Source organism: Octodon degus, unplaced genomic scaffold, assembly GCF_000260255.1.
Source record: "Octodon degus isolate 3935 unplaced genomic scaffold, OctDeg1.0 scaffold00360, whole genome shotgun sequence".
Taxonomy (NCBI): Eukaryota; Metazoa; Chordata; class Mammalia; order Rodentia; family Octodontidae; genus Octodon; species Octodon degus.
In genome coordinates this window covers 600,873-605,816 of record NW_004524936.1, presented here as the reverse complement: position 1 = coordinate 605,816, position 4,944 = coordinate 600,873, and the positions used below count along the sequence as shown (strand labels likewise).

Sequence of the window (4,944 nt, the reverse complement as noted above, 5' to 3'; positions counted from 1 at the left end):
GAAGTAATACAAGAAAAATAGGATATTAGAGTTTATTGTATTTATAATTTAAATAAAGGGCTAGTGTTGAGGGGATTTGAGTTACTATCTGTGGGCACAGGAGGCAGGATACAGAGGAAGGGAAGTATAATTGGAGATTGAAGCAAGCTGTAAGGTGCTTAGAATCTTTTTGGTTTATTGCCAGTTACTGAAGCTTACGTTGACATGCTTATGAAAGGTATTATTTAGATTAAAGCACTGATTACTCCTTATTCTTCTTTGTACATATACAGAAATAAGAAATAGATATACACTAGAAGAAAAGGAAAACTTATGTAAATATTTTAAAAATTACTAAATTTATTGAGGATACATCATGAGATAAATACAATTTATCTTTGTCCTCTACTGTTATAGGAGATGCTCAAAGTGGTGGCCATTAACTTCCAGACATTTATAGGTAATGCAAACTGCTGCTTGGATAACCTTAATCATTGAGATTACTACATTTGCATTTTCAACTTCTCTAAAAGCTGGCAGTGTAGTGGGTTTTGTGTGATATACAATGTCCTCTCAAGTCCCTCATATGAGGATAACACCATCTGTGGAGAAAAAAAAACACCACTATTTTTCTTTTCTTGAAGTATGTATACTTTTTTGAGAGGAGCTATGTATATGCCAGGTGAAAGGAGAAAATTAAAGGAGGTAAGATAAAGGGACAAGAAAGGAAGAAAAAAATGAAGAGAAAAGCAAAAGGGAAGAAAAATAAAATGAAAAGAAAAAATAAATGTAAAAATTATAAAAGGAACAGCAGCTTTCTGGATTTGACTGAAGAGAAGTCGCCATCATGGGAGTTGACATTCATCAGAACAAGGACTGAAAACTCCAGCGTGAGGAGCTCAAGAGCCAGGACATCTACTTGAGGTTGTTTGGTTAAGCTGTACAGGTTTCTGGCCCGACGGACAAATTCCACCTTCATCCAGGTTGTGCTGAAGAGGTTGTTCATGAGTTGCACCAAGCAGCCACCTCTCTCCCTTCCCTAGATGATCTGGCAGATGAAGCTTCTCAGCCAGGAAAATAAGACAGTGGTGGTTTTGGGGACCATCACACATGATGTGTGTGTTCTGAAGGTGCCCAAGCTGAAGGTTAATGCTCTGGGTACGAGCAGCCAGACCTGTGGCTGCATCCTCAAGGCTGGAGGTAAGATCCTCACCTTTGACCAGCTGGCCCTAGACTTCTGCCAAGGGCCCTTGGCACTGTCCTGCTCTCTGTCCACGCAAGGGCTGATAGGTGTACCAGCATTTCATCAAGGTGTCAGGAACCCCGCACAGCCACAGCAAACCCTACATCCACTCCAAGGGCCAGAAGTTTGAGCTTGCCAGAGGCCAACAGGCCAGCTGAGGCTACAAGAACTAATGCAGAGATGTACACTGTTAAGAAAAAGACTTAGATTTAAAAAAAAAGAAAAAGCACACATAAACACAACCTCCCACATTTGCAAAAGTACAAAATCAAAGCATCTTCACTGTCTCATTTCTGTTGTAAGTTTTTTTTAAATACTGCATTTTAAGTTCAATTGCATGTCTCTGAGTTTTACCTCCTTGCCCTTTTGTAGTTTGTTTCATTGCCTGCCTGTGAGCAAAAAAGCTTGTCAATTCAGATGGACCTTTTGGTTTGAATACCAGTTTCAAGTAATGCTCTGGGCATTGCCAACTTTGGACTTTTGTTGCTGGCCCAAGATCTGATTACCTCAGTTGAGGTAAGGAAGGGTGCTATGTAATTGACCTAGCACTGGGTTCTCCATGAACATTCTCCAGAGTCCTCTTAGTACCTGCTCCTTTGCCTGCGATCAAATCCTAAGGTTTTTCTGTGTTTTCTCATCATTAGGCTTCTGCTTGAGTCACTGGATGCCCTCTCACCTGACATCACTCTTTGTCTTTCCATCCATGGTCCTTTCTCTGTCACCAACCCCAAAATGTCAGTCTCCAGTCTGTGAACCTGGTGAAAGGCTAGGCATCCCTGCTTTCCCCAGTGCCCATTCCAGGCTTCTGGAGACTCCTCTCTGAGCACCTGCCAGTAGGCATGGACAACACACAAGTACAATGCTTTCAGAGTACAAGGAAAGAAATGCCAATTATGTTGAGGTTGTTGGGTTTCTTCTTTCTCTAGTGTTTTGCCACTTCCAGACGCTGCTTGCGCACACAACTCCAGGTTGCAGTCTTCTCAGTGATCACATTTGTGTCTGTGGTTAACCCACTTTTGCAATTTACCACAAGCATTACTTGGATAGCAAGTTTGTTTATGTACTGAATACCCTAAGCATTTCTTGGGCAGGTGTTATTTCAACCAGTCAGTTCTTATATTGAATAAATTTGATAAAATTGTTTTTATATTATCTTAAAAAATTAAAAAATAGGCAATGTTTAGTCATATTGTATTTAAATAATCAGACTAGTAAGTGGTTTTAAGGTGTTTACAATTGTTTTCAAATTACCAAGGGGAAGCTGTTACATAGTCATGCAAAACTCTCTAGCTTTCAATTTGTCTGATGCACTCATTTACACATTATCTCACTACTGTGTTCTTCTCAGTGGGGAAGGTAGTGTCTTTGTTTTTATTTTTGAGCCTATTTCTTTTGTACGCCTTATTAAAGTGCTCTCTCAATTCTCTGCCAAGATATACACTGGACCTGAGGTATAAGGGATCCCAGAGTGTTCTCTCTTATCCCTATAAACCTCTCTGAGTTTTGGTCCAGTAAGTTTTGCCTTCTGTTTCCTCACAGTGTTTGGCTTTCTGTTGTCCTCACCTCTGTATACCAACTTTTCTCTGTTATATATATCAGACTCCTTCGTTGTTGGCACCTGCCCAATCATAATAAGCTCCCAATTGCTTTTAATGTCACTCACTTTATTTTCTCAAAAGAAGGAATATTTGTTGTAGAACCATTGCCATTTCAAGAAAAATATAGTAAGTGGATAATTTGTATATAAAAATAATGTAATTTTTGAAAGAACATATTTACATTTTAGAAGTTCAAATAATGCACAAAAGCAAAAAACAGATCTGCTACTTTAGTCCCCTACCCTGCTTATCATGAAAGGTAATAATGGCTATCAGTGCCTTATATTTACAAATTATCTTAATAATATTTTATAAATTTTCAAGTCACCTGTGTCACTTTTAACATAAAAGTTAGCTTTCAAATTATATATACTTTGCTTTCTCAGTATATACTTTTGCTATCTTAACTGTATAATTTGCAAATGTTTCTATGTTAGCATGTATAACAACTCATTTTATAGTTATAATTACTATTGTACCCAGCTCTTAATCTACTGAATCAGTTTCCTATCAAAATATTTAGTTTATTTCTAGTGCCTTATTGTCGTAAAGATCAATATAGTAAACATCTTACTGGACTATCTATAGAAAACTTCCCTGAAGTGGAAATCAAATTTTCATTTTTTTTTCTTTTTTATATGGCAAGAGTCATGTCATGAGTGATGTCCATGAAATGGTACTGAAAACATTTACCGCAATTCTCTACTATATTGAAAAAAGATTGAAAATTTTGTTTGAATTAAATTTTCACAATTATGGAAATTAATCAGAGACTGGAAGCATTTACTCAAGTAAAAAGATTGAATCTCTGTAAGAATATCAACTTCATCATATTTGGCATACTCTGTTTCTGTATTCTTCTCAGCTCCAGTACAAACCTGACAATCAAAAGTAATAGTAAAAACCATAACATTACAGTCACAAGAAGAATAAAAATGTTGTTGTACAACTTCAAAACTTCATTGCCCCCACAAATGGTCATCATTTCTCCTGTTTGGAAAGTCCCTAGAAAACTTCACTCATATAATTTGTTTTCACTTGACTTCACTCAAACCCAAACAGTATTAATAAACTTTTGTTATGGGGTATGTGTAAAAAAATCACAGGAAGTTTTTGAACATTGAGCTACCCAAGGTTGATAAAAGATGGAGGTAATAATAAGCTACCTAAATCTTAAAAGGAAAATATACAGAATGAGATACCCAGAGTAGGCTTTGAAAACTCATAAAATATTGCAGGGAACTTAGAAAGCCACATTAATGGTCAAAATTTTTCACATGTTTAATAAAGCCCTGAAAATGCTTTGCTTTCACTTCTTACAACTGAAGATATTAGATCAGAAAGTATTAAAGTAGAGTGTTAAGTTGCCTGAATCTGGAGTATGCTGTAGGGCCAAGTGAGATAGCTCAGTGGCATAAGCTCCTTTCTGGAGTATACCCTAATATACAAAGAAAATCACATGATTAAAGAGTGGATGCAGGGCTGGCCAAATAGCTCAGTGGATTAAAGCACCTGCAAGCAGAAACAAGGGCCAGGAGATGAATCCCCAGACCTGCTGTGCTGACACTGCCCCCGGGGGCGCACTGAGATAACAATTGAGACTGGGTGTGGTGGTGTACACCTATAATCCCAGCACTTGGGAGGCTGTAAACAGACAGATCACTATGAATTGGATCTAGTAGTGAGACCCTGAACACCCTGTAGACCCTTTCCTAAAATACAAAAAAAAAAAAAAAAAAGACTGGATATAGGAGCTGGGGATGTCACTCAGTAGCATAAGCGCCTGCCTGGCAAGTGCAAGATCATGAGTAAAATTTCTTGTACCAAAAATTAAAACTAAATAAATACAAATTTAAAAATTGGATGAATTTTTTTCTGATAGAATATTCTGGATATTTTATATCTATAAAACGCTTTTTTTTTCCTTTTTTAAAAATCATTTTAATGAGAAAGATAAAATAGCAATGAAACAGTTTCAAAACAAGTTAGTAGGATGGTTACAATAATTAATGTATTGCATATTGTTGTCTTCGTAGTAGTTATTCAGTATACTATGCAGACATGATATCTTATGTGAACAAGATACAAAAGTACAAACTTTTATTCTCAATGAACTAAGAGAAA

At 36.8% G+C, this 4,944-nt stretch overlaps 1 pseudogene; it reads left to right on the top strand.

Annotated features, from left to right (window-relative positions):
• Positions 1-826: 826 nt before the first annotated feature.
• LOC101572659 lies at positions 827-1,395 on the top strand (annotated as a pseudogene).
• The last annotated feature ends 3,549 nt before the right edge of the window (positions 1,396-4,944 follow it).